The sequence below is a fragment of the Cavia porcellus genome, unplaced genomic scaffold (assembly GCF_034190915.1).
Source record: "Cavia porcellus strain 051 isolate PalLab524CR breed Dunkin Hartley unplaced genomic scaffold, mCavPor4.1 scaffold_31, whole genome shotgun sequence".
Lineage (NCBI taxonomy): Eukaryota > Metazoa > Chordata > Mammalia > Rodentia > Caviidae > Cavia > Cavia porcellus.
In genome coordinates this window covers 24303377-24321849 of record NW_026947514.1, presented here as the reverse complement: position 1 = coordinate 24321849, position 18473 = coordinate 24303377, and the positions used below count along the sequence as shown (strand labels likewise).

The window sequence follows — 18473 nt, the reverse complement described above, 5'->3', positions numbered from 1 at the left end:
GACTGGAACCCAGGCATGTCTCAATCTTGGGGCTGCCTTCGGTCATGAAGCAGACTGGTTGCTGGGATGTCCTGGCCAGGCTGGTGTTTGCCAGAGGATTCTCACAGGAGCTGACATCTGCAGAGCCCTGGCTCCCTTGGGTCATTTGGGTCTCTTACTGATGATTCCAAAGGTGAATTTACAGTTGCCCTGGATGTTCCCCTGTGCTTTCTGGGATGCTCTCTCACATCCTGAGAATAAAAAGATGCCCAGACTTCAAGAAGGGTGGGTGAGGTTAGGAGGATCTAGATGTGGCGCTGGGGCAATTCAGGTCTAACATATGGGAAATCGGATGCCATTTATGAAATTAATCCACTCGGTATATTTGTTTATATTCCTGTGGATGCTGAGTCCACAGAGGTATTGAAGATTGGGGAAAAAATAAGAAACTGAGAGTATGATCTGAAAGGTAAAACAGACTAAAAAGTACATTAGTAATGTGGGACTTGTCTGTGTCCATTCAGGCCCAGCCCACATTGCCATGATTGCAGCAAGTTTGCCTTAATATACCCTACTTCTGTAACAAAATAATCACTTCTTTATATTGCCCTCTTGACTGTCACATTACCTTACTTTATGGGAACAGACTTTGTCATCACCCATAGGGTAGTGAACTCTTTGATGCAAGGACTTCGATAGATTCACCTGTGTCTCGTGAACACAATGCATAGGGCATGCACCATTAAAGTTTGCTGGGTTGGGATGGTGTTAGGGATGCTGGGAGAATGTCTGATAAGGAGCAGAAGGGTACAGAAGGCAACTTAGCACTAGCCCAGCAGGTAGGCTTCAGTGTTGGGTAGACCCGAGTTCCAAGTTGTTCTCAGAAATCTCCAATTCTGTGACCTTGGAGAATCTTTCTATTGTTTCTATTACTCAGCTGTAAAATGGACCTCAAGTAGCACCAACCTCAGTGATGCTATTCAACCTTGATGAATGAGGTGACTCACATGTTGACTCTAGTAAGAACTTGATAGCTTTCAGGGGCTGTTCCTGCCATTGGTGCTGACCCGCGGGAGGAAGGATGCATCAGTTCAGGCCATAGAAAGGGGAGGCAGGGGAAGAATGGAAGGGACTTGGGGCTCTTCTCCCACAGTGGGCAGCAGGGCCTGATGCTGAACAGAACCTTTCTGTTTGGTGCCTCTGACTCTCTCTCTGGTTTAGGTTTGGCTGCAGAAAGGCTTCCCGACACATGGACTAGTTCATCAAGGCTGGCAATAGATTTTTCAAGGGTTTGGGAAAACAGAGGAAATGCCAAGGCCCTGAGCTCTGGTTTGAGCCACAAAGGTGAGCCATCCTCCTGATCCAGCAGGTACTTGAGCCCTGCCTCTGTCTATTTTAGCTTGTAGTCCTCTTGGGGTAGCCTTGATTTTCCCTGGGTCTGTCTCCGCTGCTGGAGACCCTGGGAAGGGCAGCCTATTTGTCACTTTCTATGTCCTCAGCCCCTTGCTTGTGCCTCATTCTCAGACAGCATTCAAAGTGCTTGTTAAACGAGTGAATTAGTGTCCTACTTACAATGCTGACCTCCGCCACATGCTCAAGGCTTGCCCTGATTTTGCACAGGGAAGCAACAATTCAGGGAAACTGAGGCACGCTTGTAGGTCACCATTCTTCTGATCCCCTCAGTTTCAGTGAGGCTGCTGCACCCTCAGCAGGAGAGTGGTGGTTTAATATGCTGGAGCAGTCAGTGAGGATTTTGTCTTCATTTGAATTCCTGTTCCAACTCTAGGGAACAGCTCTCCCCTTGGACTCCAGTGAGGGGAAAACTGAGCTTCGTCTCCTCTTAGTTATAGGGGGCTGCGGGGTGCCCCTCCTTGATTATGTCTTCTCAGCTGTTTGCAAAACAGCCAGAGAAGAGGTGAAGCCCTGAGCCAGGCAGCCTGGCTGTCTCTTTAAATGCCGGGGTCTGTGTGGGAGAGGGAGGGGCCAACTCTGGAGTGCGTGAAATTCCTGGGCTCCTCCGGCAGTCTCAGGCTTAGAGCTCAGCCCTACACATCTCTCGCATGCAACTCACTGAGAGGGAGAGACAGCGTGTCCTCCCCTCTCGCAGCAGCCGCTGGCATCTCCAGCCACCGGGGACCTGCTCTCGCACCTCCGACACCCTCCCATCTTCCCCACCACTGCCTCCCAGTGAGAAAGAGAAAAAGAAAAGGAGAGAGAAAGATTCTGGAATTTGAACCTTTCCAGAAAGGAAACACCCTGCAAAGTCAGTTGATTAAACATCAAACAAACAGATTCCAACTCTTCTATTCAACGGGGAAGGTAAGATTTGGGAGGGCTGGGGAGGAAGGCAGGAAGGATGCGAAACAACTCAAGGCTCTCCTGTGTTCTGGGAAGAGGCTGTTCCTGAGAGGGTAGAAGTTTTCAGTTGGGAGCGACCAACCTAGATTTTTTTTCTTTTTTAATTCTGGGTCCAAGAGCCCGGGCTGACCACGGGAATGGTTTTCCTCCTGCTTTGCTTCTCCTTCAGTTTCTTCCAAAAGTTGGGTCCTTTTGCTCCAGTTGTTGGAAAAGTCAGAACATGTTATGGATTTATTATTTTCTTTTTTGTCTTTCTTCTGTTGACTTGGATTGTTAGTCTAAAATGATGCGTGCCCATCACTTCATCTTGGGAGGTACTTTTTTGACATTTTGATCTCTCTCTCTCTCTCTCTCTCTCTCTCTCTCTCTCTCTCTCTTCCTTGGGGGGTGGTTAGAAAGAGAAAGGATCACAAGAAGACAAAACTGGGATTGGGGTTTCCCTAGTTGTTGAGTAAGTGATGTGAGCGAGTGTGTGTGAGATTTTATTTTATTTCATTTTTGGAGGGGGTGTGAGGAGATTGTTCTTGGCTCTAAACATTTAGGTTGGACTCCTGTAAGGTGGGCATACTCCGAGAAGGTGAAAAGGGAGTGTGTGCGTGAGTGTGTGTGTGTGTGTGTGCGTGCGTGTGCGCTCCTGTTTGGATCCGTTACAAGGGAATCTTCCTCCTCTGCCTTCCATTTGTTTATATTAATGATTTAGTAGCAGGCTTGCCTGAAAACTTCCACTCTGTGTAAGCACTGTGGCTTTTGCAAGCTCTCAGTGACCTTAAAGCCTGGTTCGATGTATTGTTTTTTCAAGGCATTGTGCTATACCCAGAGTTTCAGCTCTTTCCCTCTTGCTTTTTTAACCACAAAACTTAACTGCTTTGGGAACAGCATCCTGATGACAAGGGAAAAATAATCTATCCCCCCACCCCCATCTCTTCCTAGGCCAGTGATGTAATACCAACCTATGGGCTCGGCTGCTTTGCAGGTGACTTACCCTGTGATTACTTGTTAAAAAAATAAATTTCTCCCTTCGTCCATTAAATACCTATCTCTTTTGATTTGATTGCAGAAGTATCGTCATGCAATTAGAAAATTGTATTTTTTTGCGAACCATTATTAGGGTTTAGGCAAAGTAGGTTTCCTCTGTCCTGGTCTTTATTTTTATCTGTTTATTTTTAAAATGTAAAAGTCAGAGATCATTGAGAGGTAGCCTAGGATGGGGCAAGTCCACTCAGACCAAATAAGACGGCTGACAGAACGGGAGCAGCCTTGTCCCCGCTTCCTCAGTTATTCCCGCTTTGGAGAGATAGCGTTTCTTTTGCTACCATAAGCCACCCCAACATTCTTAATTTATTTACTGCCCAGGGTCCTGAAGGTGGTCCTGGGAGGGGAGCGACACTCCTTGTCACACCTGGACAATGGTGTAGATTCAGGGTCAGATGACCATTTGCCTTTGTGATGAAGGTTCTAATGGAAATTTGAACTCCCAGCATACTGGGTGACTTGGTTCCTGGGATAATATATCTGGGGGCACTTGGAGGTTAGTCTGGGGAGCCTGAAGAACCCTTTCTGAATTTGCTGTTCTGGGTAGAGCTTTGCTTCCTCCTTCAAGAGCTTCTGCGTCGCCTTTCAAGTTACAATGGTCCCGCTGGTTATGATGGGCAAGTTTACCTAAGGGCTGCTGGGTACGTGTCGGGAGGATGGTAGGGAGAGAGATGAGCAGAGCTGGTATTTTTTTTTTTTAATCTTCAGGCTTAATCTGCCTAAGTCATATTGGGGTAAACGATATTTCAGACGGGTGCTGGTTGTGCAGAGATAGTCCTATTGTTTGGTTTGTTGTTGTTGTTGGGGAGTGGAGTAAGGGGTCTTGGCCCATTTTCTGCAGCCCTGGGTTTGTCCTAGGAGCCGGTCTTCCTTCTGAAAGACAGGAAAAGGCTGAACATGGAAGTTCGCTATTAAAGTGAGCAACAGGGCTGGATTAATATATTTTTTTTAAATAACTGGACTGTGCGAATGCCCTTTTCTGGAGCTTTCCAGCCCTTCCTAGTGAAATGATAATTTAAGAAAATTGCTTCTTAAGAAGAGGGGCCAGAAATCAAAGGGATTCTAGATTTTGAAAGACAACTACGTCTTTGCTTCTCTGGTAGCTCCCTGTTATTAATTTTGGGGGGTTTGATGGGGGTCTGGCCTCTGTTTTGTTAATTTCTTTTCACTGCTGCGTTTCTACTGACTATGTTGATGATTTGCTGCTTATATAAGGGAAGGGATGTATCGAGGTGGATTGATGCTTGGGGTTTTGAGATCGGCTACTGAGATTGGGTGGTGGTTGATGTGTTTGTCGATGTGCATGGTAGGAAGGTCTTTTCTTTTGGGTGGTGGGGGACAAGGGAATGGTTGGAGAATGGTAGATGAGATGCTCCAGCGAATGGGGACATGAGGGGACAAGGAGGTGAGATTGGAAGTCACCGGTTTGCAGAATTTCTGTCCTGCATCCCCCCTTCCTCTCGCTCCTTGAAAAAAAAATCCATTATCTCTAAAAACACATTATTCTTCAATTGGCCTTTTAGAGGAAAAAAAGAGAGAGAGAGGGGAGGGGTTAATTTGGTGAGGGGGCTTGGTTGTAATTAGCCCACTGCTGCAAAACTGAGATACAGAAATTCATCGGCACCAGCTTTGGGGCACAGCGAGGCAGCGGAGGGATGGGGGACCAGTTGTCAGTCCTGGATGCACTGTGCAGCGGTGGTGTTGGCGTTGGGGTATTGTGTGTGTTTGTGTCTCTGTGTGCGTGCAATTCTTTCCACCCCACCACCCATTTCCCCCTCCATCGTCCCCCAGTGCTGCCATGATCTTGCCTTGTATTTCCATGTACTGCTCCCCTCCCCTACACACCCCTCCCCCTTTCTCCAGCCCTTTCCATCTCGATGAGAAAATTCTGATTCTGATGGCTCTGCGGCTCTTTTTTTTTTTCTCCAACACAACAGTGGTGCGATGGCCTTTCCTACATGCCACACGGATGCAGCCTCCTGATAGGAGGGCTGTGTCGGCACATCCACACACGCAGTGGCACACACTCTTGCACACACACTCTCCCCCACACACAGGCAACCAAGGCTTTCATTTCTTGCCCCTGGCCCCCTTTCCCCACCTCTACCTCCATCCACCATGGTTCCTTTCCCTCGTCTTCATACGGGGTTGCAGTAATGCTCTAGCCTCATCTTCTCCCCGCAATCGCTCTCCTCTTTCCTCGCCATTATTCTTTCCCGAAAAGCTGTGGTGTGTCGCAGTTCATAGGATTAGCATGTTGGAGAGTCTTTGGGGGAGGGGACCTCATGAGGAGGGGATTGGAATGGGGGTAGATGACACTAATGATTTTTATTTTGGCCAAATAAGCACCCGGTGATAATGATCCAATTTAACCATCCATGAAATCTATGTTCGCGGCACACTGGAGAAGGTTACAGGGGGAAGGCTGTCTGGACTGGGTTACCTCTGGGGAGGTCTGATGCCTGGAGAGTAGACACAGCCCCCTCCCCCATGCACATGGCGCACATTCTCACACACACCAACACACACAGCCCTGATCAGTGGGCTGTGGCAAACCAGAGGGCACTGCAGAATATCCCTGGGACTTGTCATGGTTCGTCGGGAGGATGGAGAGATGTCTTTGTCCTACCCAGCCCTCTGCTCGGTGGATGATACTAAGTCTTGAAATTCCTGGTGGCCTTTGTGTTACCTTTTGGGTGGAGGCCAGAAGGGTGTTTGTATTTGGTTAAACGGCAGTGTGCCTCCTTTGGGGTGAGGTGGGATTGTCGACCCTGCGTGTGTGGTCAGGCAGGAGCCTGCCTGCCTTTTTGGGCTCTGTGGCTGTGTGTGTTACATGGATGTATGAATGGATCTAGAGAGGTGTGCTAGTGACAGGGAAGGAAGGCAGAAAGCAGGGGCGTTCTGTGGGGGAGAGAAGGGAATAAAGTCCTCAAGGTAGCTGAGAAGAGTGTAAAGGGGGAAGCTGCTCTGTCTCCAGCAGGAAGCCTCGAGTGAGAGCCCCATGTCCACCAAGCAGCCTGTGGGTGGGTGAGCCTAGGGATGACGGGTGGGCGGATGCAGGCTGAAGGGGCAGAAGGGACAAGGTGGGTGAAATTGAGGGTTTTTCCTGCCACCTCCTCAGAGCTAGGCTGAGCTCTGGAGGGTGGCCCTGTGGGCCCAGTGGTGTCAGCCACCTCTAGGGCAGCATGGCCTTGCTGGAGGCTGCAGCCTGAAGCCCAGTTCACCCTCGGCACCAAAGCAGCCCAAGCCCCTGTGTTCTCCTGGGCTCTGGCTGCCTTAACTACCTGACGCCATCTTCCTTTCTCCTTCAGATAGAGGTGTGTCCTTCTTTATTAGCAATTATATGTGAAATTGAAAAACATTTTGCCTAGAAGAAAAAAAGAAAAAACTCTCAGAGCAAAATGCTGATTCTCTCACCTTTCTGGCCGTTCCTCTCCCTTCCTGGGGCTGACCTTGATGAGTTAGGGAGAAAGGGTTACGTCATTGCTACAGAAAGGGGAGAAATGGGGGAGGTGGACACCTCAGGGGTGAGTTGTTGTGCCACGCCCAGAGAAGAGCTTGCTCTTGGGATCGATCCCCCAGCCAGGTTTTCCTTACAAGACCCTTTGAATATGGATGGCAGACTTACAAAAGAAGTGCCCCTTCCACAGCTTGCTGCCTGGAAATGTACCAGCCAAGTGCGTCCGCTCCTGCTCTGGTCAGACCCAGTGTCCCCCCAGAATGCATCTCCTGGGAAAGAAGCGTGGCACAGCAGCTCTGACCTCTGTGACCCAGCTCGGGCACTCTGCACAAGGCTGTGTGAAGCGATGTGGCTGGGGCAGCCGCAGGTACCTGTGCGTGCACGTGGAGGAGCTCTTCAGGGGGCCTAGCCTGGCCTCTTCCCGCAGTTCCCCAAATGACACTTTCCTGACCTGCTTTCTAAAACAGTCCCCTCACCCTATCTCTTTCCTACCCATCATTCTGTCTTTTTAATCGGCTAATCACTACTGCATATTTTATTATATATTGACAGATCTTATCTATTTCCCCTTCTTGAATGCAGACTCTCTGAGGTCAAGGATTTTGTTTTTATTCATGACAGTGTTCCCGGTGCCTAGGATCTTTCTTGGCACATTGCAGGTGCTTAATAAATGTTTGCTGGCTGGAGGAAAGAACCACATGGATTTGGCACTGGAGTTTTCTTTTCCTGTAGCACCTTGGAGCCCGTCTGCTGGGAAGGCCAAACTTTGCTTCTGATTGTCTTAGCTCTGCTTGCAAGTCCAGATCTGCTCAAGGAATGGCAAAGTGGTAAATTTCCTGAGTTAGTAGCAAGGTCTTCTTTATCCCTGGCTCCGAGTACTATGCTTCTCACATAGTCTTACAGTATTAGAAACTGTCATCGTATTTGTCATCGTCATCATCATCATCATCTATCATCTTATACTTCTTCAAGGTAGTAGAAATGGAAGTGATAAGAGTACTTGCCATGTACAGTACCAAGGCCTTTTTATTAACATGTATTATCTCATTTAATTTCCCAAACAACTCAGTGTAGTATATAACTATTACTTACTTTGTTGACAGAGGGAAAGACTGAGATGTAGATAGAGTAACCTGATAAAATGACAGACTAGACATGAAATCAGATCTGATTTATTACAGAGCCTGTACCCAATAGTCCTTATATTAAGCTGTTAGAGATAAAAAGGATGTAGGCCATCGCACTCAAATGCAGAGGGTGAAACCGAGGCCCAGAGAGGAAGAATGACTTGTCTAAAGTTGGTCTTCATGATATAGAGACAAGCTAGGCTCCAGGCTTCCCTGGGTGCCCTTGTAGTGGCTGCCCAAGGTTCTCTGTTAGTTTCCATCTTTCATGGTCAGAAGGCAGTGAAGCCTTGTGGGGTGGGGCTGGCAGGTGTCTCTGAGAAGGATAGATGTAATTCCTACAGAGCTGGAGGGATTCCACACGAAGATGCTTCCAGGTTTTATGGCTAGAAGGGTCCTGGTGGGTACATCCCAGAGTAACCAGACTACTAAGAGATGGCCAAGGTCACTCTCTGAAGGTGTTGAAAGCCAGGACTCCAGTGTGTTGGGGAATGTCAGGATTCTTGATCCCATGTTCTCTTGGGCATCACAGGTGCAGTCAGGTGAAGCAGGCCTTCCATTGAGAGATGCAAGCTGGGGTCTAGGTCCCTGCTGCCTGGGAGCTGGGATATGTCCTCCACCGTGGCTCAGCGTTGTTTCTCGGGGGAGGCACGGGCCAGACACCATGCCTGGTGTGTTTTGTTTCTATTTCAGAGGCTGGCTGGAGTGAATAATGCTATGATGTGAGTGCAGACCTTCTGCCAGACCTTGCATGGGGAAGGGTTAGACATTCCATCCAAGCTGTGAGTGTAGGGAGGGGGCAGAGCAAAGCGGAGTCTTCAAACCAGGCAAGCCTTGCCTTTTGCCAGGACCTTGAATCAGGACTTGAAACCATTTCTGTGTGACCTTGGGGTGGTGTAACCAGATGCCCTGGTTTATGGACAATTCGTTTTCAGGCCTGTATCCTAGCATAATTATTAATCATCAAACGGTGCCCTGGTTTGAATGATAAACTATATAGTCATCCTTCTTTGAGATGACAATACCCACTTTCTCTTAATGGGACAGAGAGAAGAAGGAGGCATAATAGAGAGAGATCCAATTTCAGAAGATAGACGGTAGGGATTAGAACCTTCCCCAGTGATCTTTCTACTTGCCCCTTATTTAGGAAAGAATAAGAATTGGATCATCTAACTGTTTCTACTACCAACATGACTGTTACTGTAGTTAATGCTACCAGCTAATATTTGAGTCCTGACTAGGTTCCAGATAGTAGGCCCAGCACCCGATCTGTCATATCTCACTTAATCCCTATGAAGAAAGTAGTTATTCTTTTTTTTTGGTACCAGGTATTGAACTCAGACTTCGGGTTTCCCAGGCAGGTACTGTGCTGCTGCTGATCTATATACCTGACCCTATTCATCTGCTTTACAAAAAAACAAAAACAAAACAAAACCAAAAACCGAGGCCAAAAGAGGTGGAGTAACATGTCCAAGGTTACTTCGGTAGGAAGTGAAAGGCCTGGCTTTCAAGCTTCTGGTCTTAGCCACTGCGCACACTCTGTGAACTTGTCTTCTGCTTCTCCAGCTCTGGGAGCAGATTCTGAAAGGTGGTCCATTCAGCAGGTGATCAGACTCACAACTCTGAGACTGCTCAGTGCACTGACTCAGAAGTAGGCTGACGGGTTGACTCTGATGCCTCCTTTAGAAATTTGTCTTCTGTTGTAGTCACCTTTGTCTGTACTGTGGGTAGCTGTCTGAGGCGTAGTTTAGGTAGTTTGGGATGCTGGTGGCTGGGAATGAGGTATAGAACCTGAAACCTATCTAGGTCTGCTTTGCTTTGTGCTCCTGGGCCTTGCGGGCCTCACTGTCCTTTACAAGGGGGCCTGGCCCTTAGTGCGGGATGCCACTGAAGGGGCAGTTATCCAGCACCTGCTGATGGCAGAGTGTTATGCTCTGCTATTTTGTTTAGAAGGACAGTATCCTCATTTGATGAGGAAGCTGGTGGATATGGGGTTAAGTAGCCTGATTAGGATCACTGGTGAGAAATGGCACATCTTGAGTGTGAAGCCAGAGAGCTTAACTGAACAAGGAAAAAGAGGGGGCACAGGATGAAGCATTTATACTGGGAACTACAAGAGGAAATACTCTGAGGGAGGTCTTGAGATCACCTCCCGAGGTCTGAGGGTGGAACAGACCTTTGGGGTCATCATCATGGTCAGCTACCCCTGGGTTGCCTCCCCTCTCCCAGCCAGAATAAGACAGCTGCTGACCTTGGATGCGGTTGTTATTTCTGGACTGGAAGGAAGAAGGAAATAGGATTGTGCATAGTTACACCAATGGGGTGTCCAGGAATTGCCTCTTTCTCCATGGAATAGTAATACTTGTAGTGGCAATAAATTTATCCTCCATCCCCCTGCATCACAGAACAAAGAAGAGATGGGAGTCACTGCCTGGGAACGGGAAGACAGGAGCTGAAAGGAAGAAGTTGGCTTGCTCAGGCTGGAAGGCTCCAGGGAGACAGAGGGAACTTTTTCGTGGCTGAGAGGCAGAGGACAGGAGGAGGTTCTTTTGCTGACCGAGGGGCTGGTCTTTAGCCCCCAAGCTGAGCTGCATTAGCTTCATTGCAGTCCCATTGAAGACTTTGTTTATTTTTCCAATAATGTGTTAATTAAACATCGATTTCCGGGTGGAGGAAAGGGAATTGGATTGCCAGAGCTAAATGGAGTGAGGCAGATGGGGAGCAGTGAGAGGGGACCCAAGCTGGAGTCAGCATTTTTCAGGATTACCCCAGAAGAGTGGAGGGGAGCTGGGGCTGCCTCTTCCCCTGGCTGCTGATTTGGGAACTGTCAACTCCCTAAGAGCTTTCCAGAGGCATCTTTGCTCCCCTTTGAACCTGGATCCCAGGAAGAGCAATTGTTCATCACCTTCCCAGTGCCTCCACTTCCCCATGTGAGCGTGTGCCAGGCCTTATGCCCGGTGTTCTACAAGTGTTAGCCCAATGCTTCCTTAAGGGAGCTTTGTAATTCCACTTCAGAGGTGAGAAAACTGAGTCTCAGAGAAGTAGCAAGCTCAAGGTCAAAGAGTTTCCAAAGCTTGCTAAGAAAAGGGGTATTAAGAGAGTTGAAGGTGTCTCAGGTTGGACAATTGGCCACTGAAGGTTTAAACCTCTTTAAAGGAAAAATCAAAAAGAATGAAGCATCTACCAGTATGAAAAAGAACCATTTGCTATTTCTCATTGGCTAGAATAGACTGAGCTCTTACTAGGTACCAGCAACAGAGTTAAGTGCTTTGCACATACAATTGTAAGGATATAGAGAATACGTAATAGGTAATATTCCCATTTTACAGATGAGGGATGTGGCGCTTAGGGAGGTTTGTTCCTGAGGTTGCAGAGTTGGTAAACGGTGGAGCCAGGAATGAAACTTTGATAGAGATGATTTTGGGATTACAGCTGTATTTTACTTCCAGCATACTGAGTACATGGATCCTGGCTTAGCAAGTTGGCTACAACTTTTTAGGAAATAAAGACTCGGGAATCTTAGGATGGGCCCTTGGCCAGATTCTGGGCCCCAGAAATCTCAGGGTCTTGCAGTATGGACTCCACTTCTGAGCCCCTGGCAGCCCTGGGGTGTTCTCAGTGATTGGAGCTCAGTGCTCAGGCTAAGTTAATGCTGTTGTCCTCACACTGTGCTGTGTGCAGTGACTCAGTGTCATTAAGTGTCACCATGCTTAAACCCAAACCTAAACTGTAGTTCATACTAACTAAATCAGAATGTTTAGGGGTGAGACCAAAGGGTCATTGCATTTAAGGCTTCCCAGGTGTGTCAGTAGTAGTTTGGAAGAGGCTTTTCTGCAAAAAGGTAGCAGGAAGTTGGATCAGCTTCTCATTCCCAGTGAGGTGAGAAGCATTCAGCTAACTGGCTACATATGCCCCACGTCCAGTGGGATGATGCTTGGATTCATTCGTTTTCTTCTCAGGAGAATAATCACTAAAAACTTGTGTGTCAAAATTATAAAGAGTGTTGGCGAATGCATTTCTTCAGGCCCCATCTGCAAATCTGACTTCAGAGTTCTGGGGAGAGGTCCAGGAATCTGCAGGTGCTTTCTGTGGCTGCTGAGGTCATGATATCCAGGGCCAGCCCACGCTCCCTAGGTTCTAGGCAATTTTGAAGTCCTCTCTCATTTGTGGAGTGCTAGATGTGAGGATGAGGATTGCTGTGGCCACCTGTTGCATGGTGAGTTTCTGGCTGCTTTGCCTGATTGGCTTGTCCATTGCTGCTGCAGGAAGGGCCTTGCTCCTCTCTGGGTTGCAGTGCCTTGGGAAGTGGAAGCACTGAGGGGGGAAAGGGGAGGGTGTGCTCATCCTGGAAATTCAATAGACTCTCTTCTCAGTTTTTTTTTTTAATCAGAGTAAATCTCTGCACAACTTGAGTGTTGAGAAGCCTGTCAGCAGCAACTATCCCGGGCTTTCCCCTGGGATCTGCAAAACAGCTTCTCTGGGGCTCATTTTAAGCTTTTCTTCCCAAACTGTCAAAAATAGAGCATAGTTGGAGCCTCTCAGAGCTGGAAGGGACCTTGGCAATCATCTGTGCCAATGCTGATATTCTATTCATTTTTTCATTCGTTTATTCATCCAGCAGATATTTATTAAACACCTACTATATCCAGGCAGTATACCAGGTTCTGGGAATGCAGCCACAATCATGAGAGACATTTGGTTTATTCTCCATAGAATTTAAGTTTGGGTGGAAGGACAAATAGATAATACAAGTACATAATTTCACATTAGGATGAGGATTCTGTAAGAAAGCATGGGACGGCTCTGTGAATTATGAACTCCTCATGTAGCAGGATGGGCTTGGGAGAAGGATAGCTTAGATTTATCCAGTTCTTCCTAATGGCAGACCTTGCTTAGGGCTTCCCACGTAACACCCCATTTGATCCTCACTCTGCTCTTGGAGAGAGGTACTGTTATTATTGGTGTCTTATTACAGAAGAGGAAGCCGAGGGACAGAGAGGCACCCAGGATGGGACTAGAACTGAGGCTATTTTCTCCTGTCTTTTCAACTTTCCATTTCATCAGGGAAAGGAGACTTTCAGCTGAAGGCGAAGGAGGGGCGAGGGTAAGAAAAAAGCAGAGATGCTGGGGCAGGGGTGAGGGTTGGGCAGGGTGGTCACGGCACACACAGTTGCAGTCAGGGAAGAGGAGTCATTTTAAGAGATCCACCGTGCAGCAGGGAGACTATAGCTACTGATACACGTTGTATGAAATATGCCGAGAGGGGGTTTTGGGGGTTTCTGCCACAGAATGACAGCCTATGAAGCAATTGTTATGTTAATTAGCTCAGCTGAATCATTCCACACTGTAGATACACTTCCAAACACTGTAGGGTAAATATGTATAGTTTTATTTGTCAATTATGAATAATAAATAAATTTGGGAAATTAAATGCAGAGAAGTTAAAATGGTCGTCTAGGTAAACCTGGTCTTCTAGGCAGCTCTTAGAGGCTGGTGTGGTCTTTGCCAAAAGTATCTCCCCAAGTCCCCTCAATGGCTGGAAAAAAGAGCGAGGTTGTGGAAAGTTCCGTGCTTTGCTGAGGGAAGCAGCCTGGTGTGGCAGAGCCCTCTGGTGCCAGGGTCTCTGATTTCTGGGCTTTCAGGTGACCTTATTGTCCAGATATGGCCTTCTGGGTCCTGTCCTGCCTGGGTCTCACCTGCTGGCTGGTGCTGATCATGGAAGTATGGGAGGCAGGTGGAATTCTACCAAGGGAAGCACAGATCTGCTTGTTCTGGGTCTTGGGGAGCCCAGAGGAAGCATAATGCAAAGACTGTTTAGGGTCTGCTGCCTCTCTGTGCTGTGAGGAGTCTCTCTTTTCCTTCCCTGTTGCAAGAACCATGAGGCATGACTTCCTCTAGGTTTGTTGGTCTGTGAGCCCATCACCAGTGAGTTTCGCAGCTGCTATCTTCTCTCTTCCCACCTGTCATTGCCACCTGTTGCTAACTTGTCCCATGCAATTCTGCCCTCCTTGTCCTCTGTGTGGTTCCCAGCTGAACAGCCTTCCCACATGTCCCCCTGAAGTCTCCTGGCCCCCCTTGCACTGACCTTCGCTAAGCAGAGCTGAGTCGGGATGGGAAGAAGAAAGCCTCAGGTTATGGCCTTTGCCTAGTACCACAAGAAAGAGGCCGGCAGACGTAGAAAGAGAACGGAGCTGTGCTAACAGGGCATTGATGTGCTATCAGATTCCTGAAAGGTGTGCCAGGACATGGGAGTGTGTTCAGTTGCTTGGCACTGTTGACATGCAGGGGAGCCAGTTGGCCTCATGGGTTGGAGGCTCTGCTGTGTCCTGGGTGGATTCTCATTCAGGGTCCAAGGAACATTTCTGGCAAGGGCATGCTGGAAGTGGGCAGGCTGGCTTTCTGGCTGGTGCTCTCCAGGTCTTGGGGGAGTGGGGGCTGCCTCTGTACTGGGCTCTGAGTCTGATGAGCTTGACTCTGCATGATCTTAAAACACGATGGGGGAGTGGGTAGGGAGCTGTCTCCAAGGAGGGGCAGGTGAGTGGTAGGAAGAAGATTGTTCATGTGTGGGTTGTAAAGTTTAGATGATAGTCATTTTTTTCTTTTCTTGTTTGTTTGTGTGGTTATTATTATTTTTATAACAATTAACTCCTTATAGGTGAACTTAGTAATTTTCTTACTTTAAGATAATATAGGTGTCTTATAGAACATTTAGAAAATATCACTACCACCTATCAGCAGAAAAAGACAAAATTAAAAGTCATCTGGAAATCATTCTTCCAGAGATAACCCCATGGGAGGATTCGGGTATTTATCTTTCCAACCTAATTTCTAAGGATGCACCATCCAGGCTGTGTTATTTTGCTTTTAAAGAAGTTCATTCACTCATTTAACAAGTACTAATTGAGTGCCCACTCTATGCCAGGCACTGAAATCACATTTTGGAAGCTGTCACACTAGCCTGATTTTTCACTTAAAGATGCATCACAAACACTTTCCCACAACAGCTACTCATGTCTTTGAGCTTCCAGATTTAGATTTTGGGTGTAATGAGGCAGTCAGTAAACGTTGGCATCTCAGGTCTTCTGTCTTAAGAAGGAAGGGAAGACTGCAGCGCTCGCTCTCTTTGGCGCCCAAAGAGTTCCGTGTCAGATCTCTTGAGAGAAAATGTGTCCTTTTACCCAGGAAACAAGGAAGGGACAAAAGAAGATTTTGAGAGTTGGAAAAACTCTTGGTGTTTATTAAGAACTAGGATCTGGGATTTTTCCAAATGAGAGATTTGGCAAGGTAGCTCCTCTGTGGAGTCCCAGCACATTGCTAGTCCACCTGCTTCAGTGCAGAGATGCAGGCCAGGAACACGTAGGTGATTTGTCCAAGAATGCACAGGTGGTTGGTGGCAGAGCTACACCTGGAGCCTGGGCTTAGTGAGGGAGAGTTGCAAGGAAAGTTGGGATGAGTTTGGCCAAAGTGGTGCAGCTCTTGCTGGTTGGTCAGGGAGAGCACTGGCCTTTTGGAGTTTGGATGCTGTGCTTAAAAAAAGAGGTTTGAGATGCAGACTTAATTCCATCATTTCTTAGATGCACATGTGCCATTCCTCAGAGATATTGGAGGTGAGAAAAAGGAGAGAGAGGGAGAGAGAAAGAGAGAGAGAAGAGAAGAAGTGGAGAGAGAGACAGACTGATGGAGACGGAGAGAGAGACAGAGAGACAGAGAGAGACAGAGAGAGAGACAGACAGAGAGAGACAGAGAGAGACAGAGAAAAGATAGAAGAAATGGAGAGAGACAGAGAGAGAGACAGTGAGAGAGACAGAGAGAAACAGAGAGAGACAGAAAAGATAGAAGAGATGGAGAGAGAGAAAGGGAGAGAGAGAGAGACAGAGAGACAGAGAGAGAGACAGAGAAAAGTTAGAAGAGATGGAGAGAGAGAAAGGGAGAGACAGAGAGAAAGAGAGAGAGAGAGAGAGCGAGCCTCTGTAAAGCCATTGCTACTCGTGGATGGAGCTGGTACAATGTGGGTTTTCACAAGTTTAGTGCTCTGTGCATGTACTGGTGTTTGCACAGGGCTTTGTGTTTATTCTTAGGGATCCAGTGAAGAGCACCTCTGAGCTGAAGGGCAGCGTGAATGCATATAATCATTGAAGGAGCCTTGCAGCCAGGAGAGAAAGAACACAGGGATTTCAATGGGAGGGAACAACAGGCCAAGCATATAGCATCAGGAAAGGGAAAAAAATGTTAAGTGGCCTCCAATACTCAGGGTTTAAACTTTATAGCTCATGGGTAGAGGATTGAGGAAGGGAGGGGGCAGGTATGTCTAAAAACAGTTATACGGGTTAGTGCAGACCCAATCAGGTTACCAACAGCATACTTTACAGATCTAGCAAAAAAATCCTAAAATTCATATGGAACCACAAGAGAACAAGGATGGTAAAAGCAATTTGGATCAACAAGAGCAAAGCAGGAGGCATAGCAATACCTGACTTCTCTATACTACAGAGCAGTAGTAAAAATGGCATGGTACTGGAACAAAAACAGGTATGTAGATCAATGGAACAGAAGTGAGGATACAGAAGTTTCCCCAGACACATTCAGCTATTTGATCTTTGACAAAGGGGACAAAAGCATATGTTGGGAGAAAGATAGCCTATTCAACAATGGCACTGGGAAAACTGGTTATCTGTATGTAGATGATTAAAATTGGACCCTTATTTCTCACCATATACTAAATTAAAATCAAAGTGGATCAAAGATCTAAACATTAAAACAGAAACATTAAACCTACTGGAAGATCGAACAGGTGAAACACTTGAAGACATAGGTGTTGGAAAAGATGATTTTCTAAACATACACTGCACAAGAAATAACAGCAAAAATCAACAAATGGGGTTGTATGAGACTGGAAAGCTTCGGTACAGCAAAAGAATCAGTAGAGTGAAGACACAACTACAGAATGGGAAGGATTTTTTTGCTAGCTATTCTCCACATAGAGGACTAATATCTATAATATACAACTAAAAATAATAACCTAAAATTAAAGATTCAGTTAAAGAATGGGAAAGAGAAATAAACAGATACTTCACAGAGGAAGAAACATGAATGGCCAACAAACATAAAAAAATACTCAATATCCCTGGCCATTAGAGAAATGGAAATTTAAATAATGCTAAGATTCCATCTTATTCCAGAATGAATGGAAATCATTAAGAAATTGAACAATAACAAATGCTGGCAAGGCTATGGAGGGAAAGGACCCCTCCTTCATTGTTGGTGGGACTGTATTATGGACATAATGATTTCCACAATTATGGAAATATCTCAAATATCTCAGTATGGCAATATCTCAAAGGACTAAATTAGAAATTCCGTGTGACCCAGCAATCCCCCTGCTAAGTATCTTCCCCCAAAAGCTTAAGACACCATACTACAGTGATACATGTATACTAGTGTTGATAGCAACACAATTCATAATAGCTAAATCCTAGAAGCAGATTATTGCATAAAGAAAATATGATATCTGTATATAATGAAATACTACTTTGCTGTAAAGAATGATAGATTTCAGACATTTGTAGGAAAATATAAAGTTGAGTGAAATAAACTAGACCTGCAAGCTTAAATACTAGATGGTGTTTTATTTGAGTGAGGCAAAATATCAAGACAGTAATAAAGGATGGTTAAAAGGGGACAAAGAAGTGTGTCTCTTGCAAAAGGGAAGTGATCCAAAGGGAACAAGCATGGTGAGGGGTAAGGAGGAGGGGAAGGAGAAATAAGAATAAATATGTGCTCTGTGCAGGACCCTAATAACCTCAATGAATGTAAACATTATATGGCAGAATATGAGCTGAGATTGATAATACCAACAAGAATGAAAAATAGGATAAAAGAAACAAACTGTGATATATGTATGTAACCATTCCCCAAGATGACTATAAACAGGATGAACTGCATACATGTACTGATAAAATAAAAAAAATTTAAAAGGTGGGGCAGGAAAGGCTTTGAAGATCCTGAAAGCATAGGTGTTTCTATCAGGATGGTCCCAATCACAGGAATCTGAACTCAGTCTGCCTTTACCATAGAGGGATAATGGAAAGATGCATCCACATAATTACAATTGCGGAGAAAGGACTTGAGTTTTAGTTCAGTCTAGAGGTGTCCACTATGCCAGGTTGTTTCTATTTATCAGGGTACAATGGCTCTGCTGTCCTAGGATTCTGTAGTACTCCTTTCCATCCAGACCTACAGAGAATGTCCTTTCCCCAGTCACTGAGCAAAAGTCTTGAGCTTTATTTTGAATGAACTATCTTAGGTCACATGTCCCTCTCTTAACCAATCATAGCAGGATGCCACTGGAACTGGGGGCTGAAGCACACCCATCCCAACTTCCTGGTTGCTACTCTATGGATATTTCTGAGAGGACACTGGCAAGAGATGCAGAGAGCATGCTGGGTAAATAGCTTGTCAGGTCCCTGTTATAGCTAATGGGTGGTGAGTTCAACTTTGTTATAGGAATAGAACTCTAGAAG

General features: G+C 46.4%; 1 protein-coding gene and 1 long non-coding RNA gene across 45 annotated transcripts in view; one reads left to right on the top strand and one right to left on the bottom strand.

Moving 5' to 3' along the window:
- Positions 1-1994: 1994 nt before the first annotated feature.
- The window catches only part of Nrxn3 (neurexin 3), a 1541537-nt gene continuing 1525058 nt past the window's right edge, over positions 1995-18473 (top strand). For 41 of the 44 annotated variants that reach the window (XM_063240986.1, XM_063240985.1, XM_063240979.1 and 38 more), the window contains exon 1: positions 1996-2298. The gene's annotated coding sequence lies outside the window, so the exon portion shown is untranslated. Of the gene's footprint in view, positions 2299-3870; positions 4011-18473 lie in introns of those variants that run through there. The other 3 variants (XM_063240987.1, XM_063240967.1, XM_063240941.1) reach the window with 2 other exon arrangements.
- On the bottom strand, positions 3033-5671 carry LOC134474173 (uncharacterized). Its single transcript, XR_010044829.1, has 2 exons — positions 5477-5671; positions 3033-4242 (listed from the first exon to the last, which is right to left on the bottom strand). It is a non-coding gene; the product is annotated as an uncharacterized LOC134474173 (long non-coding RNA).